General features: G+C 41.2%; 1 protein-coding gene and 2 pseudogenes across 1 annotated transcript in view; all 3 read right to left on the bottom strand.

Annotated features, from left to right (window-relative positions):
• The window catches only part of HS6ST3 (heparan sulfate 6-O-sulfotransferase 3), a 663,851-nt gene that overhangs the window by 190,751 nt on the left and 454,729 nt on the right, over window positions 1-18,371 (bottom strand). The window lies entirely within an intron of this gene.
• LOC137752207 (guanine nucleotide-binding protein G(I)/G(S)/G(O) subunit gamma-5 pseudogene) lies at window positions 2,298-2,498 on the bottom strand (annotated as a pseudogene).
• Window positions 12,316-13,121, bottom strand: LOC137752206 (probable palmitoyltransferase ZDHHC24 pseudogene; annotated as a pseudogene).

The following is an 18,371-nucleotide window of genomic DNA, read 5'->3' as shown; positions in this document are numbered from 1 at the left end:
AAATAGACTCAGACAAATCCAGCTAAAAGTTAACAGGAAACAACACTTCTCCCATGTTGCAGCTGTAAAGTATCATAACAATCACCTCTTCGGGTGACTACTGCTTTTTTACTAAGATGCTTTGGTTTCTAAAATCATTAACTATCAAAAACTTTGTTAGAAATTATATCAGTAAAAATGAAACATCCCACGCTTGCCTAGAGGATCTAAGCCACTCTGATACAGAGGCAGCCTCAATTTCCAACCCAAGTGCAGAGCTTCTAATAAGGGGCTTCTGGATACAGTATTCCATATTTATCTTAACTTTGTAGTTTCCAAGGAAACAGGACCTTAGATCCACTTCACAGTCCAGAGTTGATGTTAAACCCTTTGCACACAGCCCTGCTTTTCTCTGAGCCTATCCAAACACTGCTTTATTTAAATTTAACCTAAACTCCATTATCCTTCAAAATCCTGGGCTTCCCTGATGGCACAGTGGTTAAGAATCTGCCTGCCAATGCAGGGGACATGGGTTCGAGTCCTGGTCCGGAAAGATCTGACATGCCGCAGAGCAGCTGGGCCCCTGCGCCACAACTACTGAGCCTGTGCTCTAGAGCCCGCGAGCCACAACTACTGAAGCCCACGCGCCTGGAGCCCATGCTCTGCAGCGGAGAGGCCACCGCAGTGAGAAGCCCGCGCACCACAACGAAGAGTAGCCCCCGCTCACTGCAACTAGAGAAAGCCCGTGCACAGCAACAAAGACCCAATGCAGCCCAAAATAAATAAATTTATTTAAAAAAATCCTATAATAACCTCTGTCTTTTCCTTTATTTGGTGAGATGCCCCACAGTTCCCCTGGCATGCAGTCTCCCTCATAGCAATGGTGCAATAGACCTTTGACTTACCACTGACTTTGCTGAATAAAAGGTCATTTCTGGTGATCTTAGGCTGATTAAGCTAGGACAGGAGACAGGGTGAAGCAAACCAAATAAACCAAAATATAAAATTATATTTTTAGCGTTTGCCTAAAGAGAGTCACATAGAGAGGAACAGAAAAGGTAAATGCTGGTTAGAATCATTTGTTTGGACTGAAACTAGAGAGGGTTTTCATTGATGAAAGCTTCTTGGAGAAGGCCAGCCTTGAAAAGAGAGAGCGAGAAAGAAGTTCCTTTATGTTCCATTAAGAACGTGGAACTAGTGGCATAAGTGCTTAGAGAAAAAAAGCCCCTTTGCTTCTCTTTGCAGCTGCACATACCCTTCCAGACAGGGACACTTCCTTGTTCTATGCGGGCAGCCCACGGGGCTCCCAGAAAATTGAGTGCAGCCTAAAACAAGTGCCAAAGCACACTCTGGGATCCAGCTTCCTCCCAGGTCTAGGGCTGAGCTCCTGGGCTGTACTTTCATCAGTGAACTGGCCGTCATAAATGTCAAGCCCTGATCAGCATAATCCCCTTAGCTCTTCCAGCTTAGTTCGCGGCAAGGGAAGGTGGCATCAAGGAGATTTCCTATTTTGGAAAAAAAAAAAATTGCTGAACTTGGGCTGGCATAATATTAGCAGTGTTAACGTTCTATATGGCTTTTATCTCCAGTAAGTTCGAGATTACTTAAGCATTTGTGGGAATTAGATTTCTTTGTAATCAAGACAAAGCACAACATTTTGGTACCTTCTCTGATTGCTATGGATGGCTGTTTTTCAGGTGGAGGAACTAAGGAGAACATATCTGGTGTAACGCTGCAGTAAAAATAAAAAGTGAAGCATCATGAAGATGTACCTCTCTGGTAGCCTCTGTTTCAAGAAACCCCTGCTACCCCTCTTGCTTTCTTCAGGTCCTATGGCTTCAACCTTGAAAAATAAAGGTCATCCCCATCCCCACAATGCCTAGGTAGGCTTCTCAGAGTGCCTGAAACTCAGAGTATTTGTACAAGTAAACACAGAGGAAAACTCCACAAAAACCAAGCACAACTGCATTTTTAATAGCTTGAAAACTGTTCTACCCCTAACTAGTTCAAATTTAGATTACTGTAGCCTCCTGGGCTCTCCCAGTTCATGTGTATGCTTTTCTTGGTTTTTTTTTTTTTTTATACTAAGTATTTTATTGTACGGTGCTGCCAGTGTATATAAAACAATCACCCTTGTGAAACAGAAATTCATGAATATTCAGAGAGGTAGATGTTAAGGACTGACAAAAGTACAAGTTTGTACAGTATGGCATGTGTTATAGAGACAGGCTTTTGTACTGACTTCAAATTCAGCTTTCCTTTGAATATTCACCGGTTTATGAAAAGTGGTTTAGAAAACCTTGCAAAGATTCATTTTACTACAAAAAGGAACAGACTTTCTGGGGTCTGAAGGGATTTGAAGATACTCCAGTCAGCAGTGGGTCATGTTGAGCATTCTGCAGACAGAATTGTTTCAAACCTGCAGCTGCCTGGGAAACCTTCACAGGGTTGAGCCCGGCCTCCAGCCGGATCTGTTGAACCACTTTCTTCATAGCAGTGATGCTGGAAGGACCAGACATGGCGCACGCGAGAGCTGGGCAGATCGGCACGCCCACGTGTATGCTTTCCTAAGCAATTTTTAATGCCAAATATGTTGATTTTCTTGACTAAAAGCATACTGAAGAAAAAGCATTGTAAAGTGTGTGTGTGCGTGCGTGCGTGTGTGTGCATGCGTGTGCGTGTGTGTTGGAGGAGAAGGGTGTTGATTCTAAACTGAACACTGAGAGATTGTTTGAGGACACAACTTTATTTTATAGCAATAGTTTTTGGCACTTTAAATAACTCAGATAGGTCATGCATGGATACCCTCTATCCTCAGTGGAAAGCATCATGACCAAATTCCATCCGCTTTGCAGAAGGTGCAAAGCTCACCTCACCTGCCAACCTCTCCAGGTGTCAGCCTTGCATGAAAACATGACAGCCAGCATCTCAGAAAGCAAAGAGATCTGCCAATTCACCTACCTTGTATATTTCACAGACAGGAAATTTGAAAAGGTTTCAAGTCCCCAAAGTTTGGTTGTTTATACTGATCCTGCCCCTGATATGTTGCCGGGGCCCTGCCACCTGTCAATTTTGTCCAACCTACCCAAAAAAGGAAGCTGGAAGGGTGCATGTGCCATTACTGTAGAATATGGGATATTAAAATAAAAAATATTCCAGCTCTTTGATTTCCTTTGATTTTGTGGGTAATACAATAACCAGAATGAGATAGCTGAAACCAATAAAATCTGATTTATAGCATTAAAGGCAATCTTTATAGCACTTATTTATGGTACATTACATCTAAAATCCAATTTCACAGGCTGCTGTTTGAAACTTTCTGTTCAATCATAAATACACTACATACACTGTACCTCAGTGCCATAGAGTTAGATTATATAAATGTCTGTACCCCCAGAAGGTATTAAAATTCGGTTACTATGGTGGTGAGTGAGCTTGACAGTAATTTTCCTAACCAACTCTTCAACCAAAAAGATCCAGTCAGCACTTGACAAATACTGAAACTGCTAGCACTCCTATCATTAAACCAAAAAAAAAAAAAAAAAAAAAAAAACCTCTGCTCAGATAACTCTATATTCTGGAATGAAATTAATTGAAGTCGTATAGAAATGCAATAATTGGTGTTGCTGAAGGATACTTTCGTTAATGTTGCGGGGTATATTTTCAAGCCAACGAGCAAAAGTACTTTCTTGCACGACATCATCGGTATTAAGAAAAGACACCTGGCTAGGTCTATACATGCTACTTTGGAAATATAACCTGAAGTGTCTACATGCATACACTTGAATGTAGAAGACTATATTCTGTTCAATTACTATAATCATTGTCAAACAGAAGGCAAAGAATACATGCTGACTTTCAGAGAACTGTCATTTGAATCTTAAGCAACTTCCCATTGATTTAAAAAGGGTTTTATCTTAAAAAAAATTCAGCTCTCCATACGCTTTGCTTGCCATGCATTAGATAAACGTAAAGAGAGGCTGGGATCCTCGCCTGATCTGATGAGCAAGCGAACTCCTGCTCTGTGAGCGATCACATCCCTCAGCACTGAAGTTTTGTTTCCTAAATACATTTCAGCCTCATTGTCATCCAGAAATGTGTACCATGCACCCGTCACCTGGCTTATGTGCTATGCTGATAAGTCATTCGAGAATAAAATTCAGGACTCAAATATATCAATAAATGACAAAAAGTGGCAGAAATAGTGAATAGATTCAATACCCAAATAACTGCCAAGCATTGTCCTATGCCAGGAGTGCATTGGGATACTGTGGGGCTTGAAGCTAATACAATTTGAAGTCCTCCTTAAAAAAAATTATACCAACTTCAAAACTTAATATTATTTATAAGGGACTTGTACAAGTGAAAGCCAGACACTTAAGCCCCATTAGCGACAAAGTAAAAGTATTTCTGGATCTTGTTTTTCCCATATCATATCTGATCCTCACATAAGCCCAGCAAGGACAGCATTATTCTTCAGATGAGGACCTGAGGCTCAGATGCGTTGCCCCAGAGGACTCTGTTAGGGATCCGTTCATTGGGATGCAAGCTCAAGTTTGTCTCTCTTGAAACCCATGCATACTGTTGCGTTTCAGCTTTTTTTGTTTTTTTTAAACATCTTTATTGGAGTATAATTGCTTTACAATGGTGTGTTAGTTTCTGCTTTATAACAAAGTGAATCAATTATACTATATACATATGTTCCCATATCTCTTCCCTCTTGCATATACCCTGAGAAAACCATAATTCAAAAAGAGTCATGTACCAAAACGTTCATTGCAGCTCTATTTACAATAGCCAGGACATGGAAGCAACCTAAGTGTCCATCATCGGACGAATGGATAAAGAAAATGTGGCACATATAAACAATGGAATATTACTCAGCCATAAAAAGAAACGAAATGGAGTTATTTGTAGTGAGGTGGATGGAGTTAGAGTCTGTCATACAGAGTGAAGTAAGTCAGAAAGAGAAAAACAAATACAGTATGCTAACACATATATATGGAATCTAAGGAAAAAAAAAAAAAAAAAAGGTCATGAAGCACCTAGTGGCAAGACGGGAATAAAGACACAGACCTACTAGAGAATGGACTTGAGGATATGGGGAGGGGGAGGGGTGAGATGTGACAAAGAGAGAGAGTGGCATGGACATATATTCACTGCGTTTCAGTTTAAGTTAATTGAGGTTTGGGTTGTTATCACCTGTAGTTCCCCGAGATGGGGTGGTGTTCTTCGTTGTTTTAGCCCCCAGAGAATTCTCTACCACGAGGGAAGGCTTAAGCGTGACTCAGAGTCCCCTGGATGTCTTGTGAAGTCACAGATTGTGAGCCCCACCTCCAGGGTTTCTCAGTCAGTAGGTCTGGGTGGGGTCTGAGAATTTCCCAGGTGATGCTGATACAGCTCGGCCAGCACCAGGCATTTAGCCTCTGACCTTGAGAAACTGAGCTAATTCCAGCATTCTGCCCATCTATCGTCTTCCTCCAGTGAAACCACAGTTACTGTAGTTCAGGGGTACTTAACCAGCTCAGCTAAAATGGAGCTAAACCCCACCCCTTCGTGAAAGATTTCAGCTGGACTACAGTAGCTGGAATCCAAAATATGCTGAGAAGGAAACATGTTAGTGAAGAATTATGTTGGAAGAAAAGATAGTATTAAAATGCAATTCAACAATGAGAAACTCAGTATATCTAAATTAGCCTCACTATAGCACAATTTAAAACGGTTACGTAATGGTAGTTAATGAAAACTCATATAAATATCCTAATTTTTCTGTAAACTAGTAGAAAAATAGAATCAATGAATATGGTGAGAAGCCAAGGAAAGAGAATCACCAGGTGAAGGGGGGGAAAAAACTAAGGGACTAAGGGCATGAAATGTCATTTGAAATTGAGTTAGTAGGGTTTAATCAAGGTATTTAAATGCATTCTACAAGAGAGTACAACTTACATTCTGTATTTAAGTGATATTCAATATAATGATGATGGACTTTTATTACAGGAAAGCTATTCAGTGATGCTTATGAAACGACTGTAGACAAATTATCTCTATGACATACTACAAAAGTCACATCCATAAATTAGTTTGAGATGTCAGCACTAAGTATACTGAGGTTTGAAAGACTTTAGTTCACTCTGAACTCTTAATGACTCTTGAATATGTTTACGGAGAGAAGAGATGATCCTTTTGCCATTAGTATCTCGTGGATTATTCTGCAGTAAACATCCTGTGTATTTGCTCTTTGGTTGGAAGCCTAGGGGGCTCTTTGTTTATTCAACAAAGCATTATTGACACCTACTAGGTACCAAGGATACACAAATTAATAAGATACTTATTCAAAGAATTAGCCAACTACATTATCCTCTTTCTATTCTACTTGAAGAAAGGAAACAGAATTAATACAACTACCTAGTAATTCAACTCCGAGAAAGAAAAATAATTTGAGCTTTGGGTTTATGGACTTTTTCTTCTGATAGGTGTGCAATCTATAGGAATGGATGGTCGGAGAGTCCATAGTTTTCTCACATAGTGATCTTTGTATTGGATAAAAGACTAGTTTTTAAGAAATAATGTGAGTGTGGGCCCCTTGTTATAATATTTTCTGCTTCCAGGAGCAGGGGTTCTTGGGCAGGGTTTGTGTGCAGTGGAGTTTACACAGGAATTGTTCAAAGAGTGGGAATTGGTGGCGATTCTGATAATGAGAAGAAATTAAGAGTTTTTCCAAATAGGATCACAGATTTTCAGAAAAGGAACCAGTGATTTTCTGAGGAGCTGGTAATAAAATTTGCCTTTGATCTAAAATGATATAAAAGAAAGTTCTGCATTTTCCTAGAAAATGTACCATCAGTGGCAATAAATCTTAGCTCTAACCTCCTGTCAATTATCTACCTTATGGATCAGTGCACAAAAAAACAATGAATTCCCAACAATTCTCATGGGATACAGATACCTTCACATAAGAGAGATTTCATAAGAAAATAAATATATGCTCTATAATATCAACATTTAATACCACTCTTGCTTTCTAAAAATGACTTCTATAAATTTATTTTTCACTCCACATTTCATAGGCAGATGGTTGAAAAAAAAATACTCTTTAGCAAAAAAAAAAAAAAAAAAAAACCCAAAACAAAAAAGCCAGTTTTTCTTCCTAGTGTCAACTGTATTTCCATTAATTTACAATATCTGAAAATAATTATTTTAATTCTCTTTAACGTTGTTAGCAGAAAATTTTTGTGTAGTATAATTAGGGAAATAAAAAATTCCTATTAGAAGCAGATCACTTAAATGATGCAACTGCCTTACCAAGTAAATTTCAGGTCACATATATCAAATGGTGCCACGGCCAACATGAAACCAGCTTTTGGTACATTCCATCTGAGGAGATGCTGCCTATTTGCAGAATGCCTAGGATAACATGTCCAAATGCACTTCACAGGTGTCACAAGGTCTTAAAACCTCCATGCTTCACCGAAATCTTCTAACCGATTCCTCTAATGGTTGTGTTTATTCTGCTTCATTTACTTTCAAGTTCACATCAAGTCTCAGAACTCTGAACTAGGAGAGACCATGGAGATGATTTAGTCTCTTCCCTTCCAAATCATCTTCAGGTGTGATTAACTGACACCCAAAAAATCTAGTGAGATGTCCAGTGTCCACGTCCGGGTGATGAAAGGGCCAAGACTGATCGAAACTCTGGTCACATGACTCACTGGCCATCGACGTTGCTCTCACTGTGCCATTTGATCAATGATCTTCACGGACCCCTGACACCTTCTTTGGAATTACATGTTCTCAACAGCAATCTGAGTACAATGCATTTGAAGAGCCAGTAAAAAGAGAAGCAGGAATTTGTACATGGAATTCTTAAAGTAGCTACCCTTTGTCTAACCCACAGAACTACTACTAGGATCAATTAATATAATGTAGGTAAAGTGATAAAGTGACAGGCTTTGTACACCAGAAAGCATGATACCGATAAAAGGAATTTTCAAGATCATAAAACCTAAGACATTATTCTGTGAAAGTTTTGTAAAGAAAAACCTAGACGTCTTGCCCAAGATGTATAGAATACCACAAAATATCTATGCCAACTTGTACCCACAAATAAAATAACTGGATACATTTTAAAGATATATTATAAACAAATGTTGAGAATAATCTTATTACAAAAATGTATCTGAGACGGAAACAAATCTGAAATTCAGCAAAAATTTAACCAGTGTTTGTAGAGATTTGGTTGCTTTCTAAAACTGTAACAAAATGTCAATTCTCAGAGGAAGAAGTCAAAAATAAAACGTTAATCTCACATTTTCATAATTAAAAGGAAATGCATTTTCAACTGCCTATAACATGATAACATCATTTCCTGTCAGCAATTTTTATACATATGCAGTTCTGACCTTCAATAGTCTTAAAGCTATTTATAGCGCTAATAAGAAATTGGATTCTCACAAATTAACAGAACTTTTTCCCCGTGAAAGACCAAATTGAACAAAGATTTACAACATGGGAAGTTTCTATTATTCATGCTTTTTTTTCTGTCTGGAAAGCCTGTAACCCACCATCATCACCAATACCCACCCCCGACCTCACCCCCAGACCTGAGTCAGCCTTGCGAATACTCGCTAGCCTCTTAAGACACCTAACTTCCTCTCCTCCATCGAGCCTTCCTTGTCACCTCTCTGTCTTTGCCTAGTTCTCCAAACACATAACTCTATGTTCCTGCTGTCCCCTGCTAATAATCTTTGTACTTACTTACTAGTCTATCACAGTTCCTCAGACTTTGAACTCCATAGATGTAGGAGTACCTTACGGATCTGTGTACTCACAGCACAGCACAGTGTCTGGCACTTGTGATGATCAAGATAAGCTTGCTCACTTTGATAAAGCTAATCTTCCTCATCAAACATCTTTTTATTGACTATTTCCCACAGTGAAATTAAAAAGAGGAACTTTTAGAGACAAGCTTTCTTTTGATTAATTTGCTCAACTCAGTACATGACCATAAAAAAGCAGTCAAGTATTGAATATTTAGTATTTACTGCTGAGTTTACAATAACAGTGTTCTAATAGAAAATGGCATCATGCAGGCAGATTAAAAAAAATCCAGAAAGCACACACAAAAAAAGTTAAGTGTATTCTCAAAATAAATAGTATACGGTGATTGAACAGAAACAAACTTTCTGATTTTTATCTTTCTATATTTCCACTGGTTTCTGAACACAGGAGAGATTCTGTACTACCACCTCGAAGTAATATGATCAAAGTTTATTTATTCATTTAATACTGAGCCAGGCCACATCCTAGGTACCAGCTCAACAGTGGACAAAACAAAGTCCCTGCTTTCAAAAGACAGCACAACTTAGTAGTGGTGAGGGATGCAGACCACCTGGGTTTGAGTTCAAGCTCCATCACATACGAGCTGTGACATCTTATGTAAGTTACTTAACCTCTCTGGGCTGCAATTTCCTAGTCTATAAAAATGGGAACAATATTACCTATGTCATGGGTTGTTATGAGTATTCAATGAGTTAATATTTGTAAAGTTCTTTAAGGAGTGCCTGGAATGTATGATATAAGTAAATGCTTGACAACATTTCAAGGTGCTTAAATTCTACCAAAAAGAGACAGACACAAAACACATACATATGTAATTGGTCACGTGGTGATTACTGCTGTGAAGACAGTAAGAGGGGCAAGGGAACAGAGGATGGAGGTCCTTGCTCGCTCATACAAGGTGGTCTCCCCCAGAAGGCCTCTCTGATAATGTGACTTTTGAGCAGAAACCTTAATAAGTGAGGAAGGAGCTCTGGAAATCTTGGAGGAGTGTCACAGGCAGAGGAACCAACTGAACTAGCTCTGAGGAGGAAGACAGCTTGGAGCATTGACAGAACCACAGGAGACTAAGGAGAGGTGCTGAAGCAAAGCCAGTGAGAAGGAGAATGGCCAGGGGCCAGGTCAGAGCAGGAACAGAGAGAGGAACCCCATAGGGCCTTGCAGCTCACAGGAAGGGGCGCATATTTTAATGAGAAACCACTGGAGGATTTAGAATGGAAGGGTAATGCTACCGGATATTTTTTTTATGAGAAAAAGTATATAACTTTATTGAAAACATTAAATGGAGAGATACACCATGTTCACGAACTGGAAAATTCAATTTCATGTTGATGTTGATTTTCCCCGAACTGATCTATAGATTCAGTTGGGTTCCATTCACTATGGTGATTTTTGTTGGTGGAACTTGACAAGCTGATTCTAAAATTTATATGGAAGAGCAAGGGCCAAGTATAGATCTTAGGAGATCATACACAGGGGTAGATAAAATGATCGGAGGGACAAGAGAGAAAAAGAAATAGTGGTATATTCAACGGATCACTATACAGCAAGGAAAAGGAATGCTCTACAGCCACACACATTAATTTGGATAAATCTTAGAAACATAATATTGAAGGAAAAAGCAAATCACAGAAGAACAAACATGGTATGGCTCCATTTATATAAAGTTGAAAAACATGCAAAACCAGTACAAACATATGTAATAAAATCACAAAGCAAAGCAAGGGGATGTTTAAGACAGCACAGTGTTTCCTCTACCAGGGAGGGGCACAGCAGGGACTTCAAAGGAAACAGTATCCATTTCTTAAATGGGGGGGGAGGGTGTTGTTTCTCTTCATTTTATAAATATTTCCTTGTATCTTTTCACTATTAAAAAACAACAACAACAACAAGAAAAGATATTCTGGAGGGTGAGGGGTAAAGCAGTGGAGGAAACAGGAAGGTGGCCAATGCTCAGGGACGGCACAAAGTGACAGGTGCACCAAGTTCCTAACAGAGTTAAAAAATAATAACAGAGCACGATATTTAGACAAACAAAGGAGTCCTAGCAGCTCAAACCTTTGTGGGCATGCGCAGAGCCTGCCGGAAGGGTGGGCTTCTCTGAGGGCTCTTGGAAGGCAAGCCTGCCCCGTCACTGGAGGACTACCGCCCTCCCCCAGCAGCACGTGTAGATTTTCACTTAACCCCATTTTTGGTCCAGTCCCTCACCCTCACACCAGCGGGGTAGCTGCTTGGCTGCAAGGGGTCAGGTGGGTCCTGCGGGGGAGGGGCAACCTAGCTGCTTCTCATAGAGACCTTGAATCAGTCCCTACTGTCTGCCCCAAACCTTGCCTTCCACCATGCTGGTGGAATTCCTGAACCTCTCCAGGGCTCCTGGGGGCAATCGGGCTGCCTCTCGGCCCCTCCAAGAGGGGAACGCTTAATTTCAACTTCTGATTCTCTAAGAGAGTAAATGAGCCTCTACCCACTTTCCATCTTTTAGCATGTTGTCAGATTCTTTGGTCTACTGCTGTCTCCCTATTTTCTTTGTCTTTGTAAGTTTACATCACTTTTAATTTCTTTACTATCATTTTAGATTTTAAGAGGAAACAAACTCACATGTTTAAACCTGCCACATTTAACTGGAAGTGTCTATTTACTATATTTAAATAAAAGTGTTTAACAAGCAGCTCCTGAGGAGTCCGGAGAGGAGGAGCTTACCAGTCTCAGCACCAGCCAGCCAGCACAGATGCTTGAACATCCCCACCTGATTTCTCTGCCTTGAGTTTTTCGGCTGTTCAAGGGTGAAGGAGAAAGCACAAAGAACCGGGTTCAAATCCGGACTCCTCCATTTACTACCCCGTGATCTTATCACATCAACTCTCAGAGCTTTATCACCCGCCTAATTGCTGCCCAGCGCACTGGGTTAGCTGGAGAGAAGTTCACTGAAATTGTTGCTGTGAAATGTTCCTAACTTATTATAAAACACTGAACCTGGGAAAGAATTCTGGACTCTCATACCCTGGGTTCACTACATTCTGCCTTAACCTGCTGGTCCCCCCGCCCCAAGGCCGCAGGAGGCAGAGCCCTGGCTCCTCACACCCTCAGGCATTCTGTGGTTCCCAGGCCTGCCAATCAGAGGAACCAAAAACAGCAGCCCGGGCAACAGTGAAGGTCCAGAAACCCACAGAGACGGAGGGAGTCCGAGAACCAAGTGGGCACTTTATTAACCTGGCAAAGGGGCAGCTGGGCAGGCCGCGCAGCTCCCTGCCAGACCCTTCGCTGTGCTCAGGGGCCACTGATAGAGGCAGAGCCGCAGGGCCCAAGCCCTGGACACTAGGAGTCCAAGCTGGGCCAGGGCAAGGCTACGGGTGGGGCTGGAGCTGCCGAAAGCAGGCATCAGGTACCAGCCTGCCGCCCCTTCTGAGGCTGGGGGTGGGTCTGAAATGAGTCCCCTCTCCCGTTCCCCACTCCTTGTACAGCTCAGGCTCTTCCTGGAGTCGGGAAGCCATGAGTCCCACATCAGCTGTGGTCTGGAAGCTGATGTCGTCCCCCTGGCCACGGGGAGGCCGGGAAGGGCCAGAGCCAGACAAGGACCCAGCGGGGCCCCGGGGCCGCCTGCAGGTTGCAGGAGGGGCCCGGGTCATAAGAGTGCCGGCCCCGAGCCCACTCCCACGTGGTCTGGCCCCTCAGCAGCAACATCCCACGGAAGAGCGGTCCGGCCGCGCACAGCGGTGCACACGCCACACACGTGTCGGTCACCAAGGCCAGCGCGAACTGCGCCGGAGACACTGCCTGTGAGCGGCCCGCGCCGGGGCAGCGGGAGGAGGGCGGCGGCGGTGTGCAGGGGTGTGTGGGCTCGCAGCAGGGCTGGCGGGTCAGGGCCCGGCCGCACACAGACGTGCAGCAGGACGCCTGCGGCGTGAAGCAGCAGACACACGCAGGGCCGGTAGCTGCGGAAGCCCACGCGGCGGCCCAGCGGGCGGCCGTGGTGGTCCCCGCGCAGGATGCAGCGGCGCCAGGCGGAGCAATGCCCGCTGCGCGGTGGCCTCCGGCTTTGGCACTGGTAGCAGTAAGCCCAGCCCTGGCCCAGACCACGCCGGCCAGCATCACAGCCCGGATGCTGGGGTCCGAGCGCAGGAAGAGCCCCCCACGTTGCCCAGTAGGTTGAGCAGCTGGAAGGGCGCCGGCGCAGGCTGCAAGGTCCGGGCCAAGGTCCCAGCGGGGGCGGCCCGGGACCCAGCACCAGCACGTAGGCCAGTTCCTGGCCCAAGAGGCAGCCGCGCGGGCGCCGCCTCCGCGCTCCCCACCGCCCAGGGCTGCCCCATGGCCTGGACCCACTAGCGGTCGGATCGCGGGTACCCCGCCGCTTCCCGCTGCTGGATTTTTATGGTAAAAGGATCACCACGGCTGCTGTGTAGAGAAGAAACTCTCAGGCGAGGAGTCAAGAGTAAACACAGGAGCATCCGTGAGGAAACAGCAGGCTAGGTGAGTGGATGACGTATCTTTGATGAAGATGGAGGGGAACATAAGATGTGGCCAGCGTCGGGTTATTTTCTAGGCTAGTCCCCAGCATTTCCTGACTGAGGGATGTTGGGTGAGAGAGAGAGGAGTCCAGGATGACGCCAAGATTTTGGGTCCAAGCTTCGGCTGGGATGCAGCTGCCACCAACTGAGATGCGGAAACTAAGGGGAAGCGTTATCCGTCATAGGTCAGATCATTTTCCTGCTCGGAAATCCTCAGCGGCCCCTGCGTACTTCGTAAAGTCAGTCCCCTGGGCCTTCCATTCAAGGTCCTGTTGACACCACATGCATTTCGTCCATGCTGTTTCTGCTCCAGCCATGCTCGACCCATTGTCTGGTCCCCAAACCTTCACAATTGGTTGACTTTTTCATGATACTCCCTTTCCTGGAAGTACTTCCTCTTCTTGTATGCCTAAGAAAAGGTCGCTTAATCCTTCCGTGATTAACTTGGATTTCCAATTCTCTGATGAAGGCTTCTCTGGTATTTCTTGGCAGGTGGCTTTGGGCTTTGTACTTTTGTCACACATATTCCATTTCACCTTAAGTTATTTTATATAGTTGTTTGTTTCATCAAATAGATCGAAACCTCTTTGAAGGTAGAGATCATATCTTATTTATGTCAGTGGGTCTACAGTTCCTAACACACTACTTGCATTAAATAAAAATATTTTTGTCCAAATGAAATTAACATGTGTATCACTTCAAATCTTTTGATATGAAAACAATCAAGCGCTCTCTTTACAATATGTTAATCTTACAATTTTATTTTTCATTTCATCAAATAAATGTCTATGTAAAAATTTTTCTTCATTTATAAAATGTTGATGGGTAAATTAGAACAGAAAAGAAAAGAAAGTTATAATGAAAGGGAGAATTGATGTGTCTCCGGTTTTTTGCTTTTGTTTTTAAGCCTGATACATTTCTTTGGCTGATTATGAAGGTAATACCCTTGAGCTTTACATGATAAGGTTAAAAATGTCTCTATGATATCCCAGTATATAGTTCAGGCAATATGCCTTAAGATTTTCTTTTTTCCTTTTTTTTTTTTTTTAAGCACAGCTACAAGCTTCTCTGGGGAACCGGCTGTAACACAAAGATTTGGTACTATCTGTCTCTTCCGTTTCAGAAAACTAGAAATTATGTGCTTTGAGATACAAGGCAGTAAAATATTGATTGTATAGGACACTTCAGTAGAGTAGAAGGTATTCTAATTAACATGATAATCAACACAGGCTTTTTCATGGAACAGATTGTATAATCGAAAATTTTTATGTATTTTGATAAACATACTTCACTCTCAGAGGGATTTCAAGCTTCTGGTGTTATTCCTCCTTTCTGGACACCATGGTACACAATTAAGGCAAAGGAACAAAGGAAGAACCCAACATTAACTTATAAATCAGCTATCAGTGACTGACTGCGTAAGGGAATAACGCCAGTCCCTGGCATTTCTGAGAGCTATATATATCATATTGGGGGCGCTGGAAATCACTAATGCCCTGAGAGATTCTCTAGTATTTTTGATATTCATGCGTAAGCCTCATTCTCCATCCAAAATTTTTGCTTAAAAATAAATAATTCTACCTGGGGCAGGAAGAGCTCAAGCTTTAGTATATGACATAGTTACTTTTTTTTTTTTGAGCATAAATTCTGCCACTCATGGAACTGAATATTTTATATATAAAATCTTAATTTTCACAATAACCTAGGAGGTCGTTAACTTTATCCCCAAAGGCACAGACTGAAGCTTGGAGAGATTAAGTCATTTCCCCCAAGGCTACAGAAGCCATTAACTGTAGGAAGTGGGACTTGAACCCAGGCTATCTGATGCCAGAATCCACAGCCAGGGTCATTCCTTTATGTTACTGTCTGTGTCCTGAGATCCACTTATGAGCCTGTGTGCCCTGTACTGTGTTCTCACTAGGGATATGTTGGTGAAGAACAGCACAAAATCTGCTGTCATGCAGCTTACCTAAGAGCTCTGTAGCAGAGAAAGGAAAAGAACTTCTATCGTGTATGCTTTCTTGAAGATTTAAGGAGAAGGCTGTATTGCCCTTCCTAGAACATTTTCTATCAACATATTTTATTAGAAACATTAAAGTGTTATATATTTCAAATTAAAGTATGTTTGAATGGAATTATTTCCATTAAACTCATGGGAAAATTTTCATAGAACATAATGATTTTTCCTCTGTTATATTCCCTCTTTGTCATTGAAGAAAATGTCCCTATGATCTTGAAAATATATAACTGTGTCAGACATGACCTACTGAGGAATTTACTGGCACATACTGGGAGGCAGTATCAGCTGAGTTCTGGCCCTGGCATCGCCGTGATAGACTCAGTTCTCTACCATAAGATGCACCTCATATGCATTTGCATTATATTGGATTGTTGTCAATAAACACCCATCTATTATTTATGCTTTGTAGCTCATAGAAACATTTTGCACTGTCATCTCTCTGACCACAGGTTCTCAGAAACATTCATAGTCTATTTTGAAACTAAGTTTTACAAGGATACTAATAATGAAAAATAAAAATCCCCCAAGGCATAACCCACGGAGAAGTCCTCTCTTTACAATTTGGTGCTATCCGTCCAAACATTTTTATATGCATATTCCTCCAAACAGAAATCCTTGACTTCTTATATTGAATCATTTAAAACACTGACTCATTTAATTTTTGTTTCTTTTTTGCCTGGTCTTTAAATTTTAATGGAACCTTCTCTTGAAAAACTTCATAATATATCATTTGCTTTCTGCATTGGGATACAATTGTGCCAATTTTACTAGATACTCTGGTTAGTAATACGGGGAAAAATTGGCTGTGGGAGATCATATGAACAATATGTGAGGCCCAAGAGACTTACAAAAATATAAGTGTGTAATATTTCATAGACAGGTCTAAGGAGTAAATAAAAAGCTACGGCTTTAATCCATTCTGCTCAGGAGAAAGAAGCTATAAGTGAAATATGGTGGGACTAAAATGTGTGCTTCTAAGATGGTTCATCTCCTTTAGACCTGGTGATTGGTGCGTTGTCATAATTTTCAGAATTTAGTCATTATTTCAAAATAATATTAATGTAGAAGAGGCTCCTATAATCCACAGGAACATTGTTACTAATTATTTTCCATTCCCTCTGTACAAAATACCCCTTATCTTTAAAGGGAATAATATATCTCTACTGATAGGTAAGAATACCCTCAGTTCCCCAAACCTGTAAGAACTGGAGTAGAGGCTTTTAAAAAGCCGTTGATAAATTATTTAAAACTGATTGAGCTAGAAAACCACCAGAAGAGAAAATATTTGGTAAATGATGTAGAAATGTTAAAAATCGTCAATACTGGATTATTTTAAAGCTCTTTCCCTGTTCTTCTCCACCTCTCACCTCATCCATCAATTCTCCAAATGTCAGCTTGAACCCTCTGGCCAAATCCTGTTTCAGGGAATTTACTTGTGGACGTGGCACAGCAGGCATTAAAGATGCCATTAAGCTGACATCTGCTCCTGGACACGTGAACCTTAAGTGGCCTGAAAGCATATAATGTGCCATGCCAACTGAAGAGAAATCAAAAGAAAAAGCAAAAACAAACAAAACAAAACAAAACCCAGAAACAAATTTAAAATATACTTAAATGAAATTTTAATTTAAGTGTGTGCCTTTGCGTGCACTCACACATACATATATACACGTTCATATGCTCCACTTGCTTTAGATTCGTAGCACTGAGTACAGAATTGGAATGCCATAAGCTCCATTCCGATAGTGACATATGTTTTACATTATTTTTAAAGAACTAATCCTTACACTCTTTTTGCCAAAGTGTTATATTATCATTGATGCCATTTCCATCTCAGCAACCTTTGGCTATACAGAGAAAGGTTCTCTCTATGTTCTTTTCAAATAAGCTCAAACATACATATCTTATAAAACAAAGATATACATCACCCAATATGCATTGTGATCTCAAAGAACTGAAATTCTTTCCCCAGCACCCCGACCCAAAAGATGCTCTCAGTTAGCTCCATCTCTAAAACGCACTTGAAATTAATGGAAAGTTGAATTACACACACTGCCTCTATTTTTAAAAATATTTTTACAAAGTAGCAAATTGTTTCCACTCAGTAAAAATGATGGATTATTGTATAGCTTGAAAAAATTAATGAACAGATGGAATATCAACTCGTTATTCATTAAAATATTTCACTGGGTTAATTCAGCAAATAAAAATGGAGAAGAGAGCAGATGGCCATTTATAGTTCTCTTGATTTCTTAAACTACTTCTTTACAGCCAGAACTGCTCCTATATTTAACTTGAAATGCGCAGCTCTCACCATATGCACAGTAAGCAAGCATTCATGTGACCTCATAAACTTTTCATGTAACACAGCAATGATTTTTATGATTTAGTTAAAGGAACACTATACACTTACAAAGTAAGTTATTCCCATAGCCCCAATATTCTGGGGATAATTTGAATTTCCTAGACTCAGTAGATACTTACCATCATTATCTGGTCTGAAGTAGGTTCAAGTAGGCACATGGGTAAAATTTCACAAAAGGAAGTGATCAGCTTTGTTACAAACACTGAAGTATGCCAAGCATGCATAAAATTATTACAGAGTAGGCAATGTTTCTCTTAAGGCAATACTCTTTTTTTCATCGTATCGTAATCCTGCAAGTTACTGCCTTTTAAAAAATTCTATCCTCATGTAGAGCAAATGGGACTCTGACATATGTAAGTGGAATCAACCACTCCGGAAAACTGCTTGACTGTATCTATTACAGCTGAGCATATACATACTCTATGGCCCAACAATTCCACTCCTAGGTATACGCCCCACAGAAATGCATACATATGCTCACAAAAGACACTGATATGAATATTCACAGATGCACTATTTGTAAAAGCTCAAACCAGGAAGCAATCCAGACAGAATCAATAAATAAGTTGTGACATATTTATACAATGGTATAATAAAGACAATGGAAATCAACAAACTTCTGCTATAAAAACAACAGGAGTGAATAGTACAAACATAAAGTTGAGCA

The sequence above is a fragment of the Eschrichtius robustus genome, chromosome 18, assembly GCF_028021215.1.
Source record: "Eschrichtius robustus isolate mEscRob2 chromosome 18, mEscRob2.pri, whole genome shotgun sequence".
NCBI classification, from domain to species: Eukaryota; Metazoa; Chordata; class Mammalia; order Artiodactyla; family Eschrichtiidae; genus Eschrichtius; species Eschrichtius robustus.
Note: the sequence above shows the minus strand (reverse complement) of the source record. Positions and strands in the feature narration are given on the sequence as shown.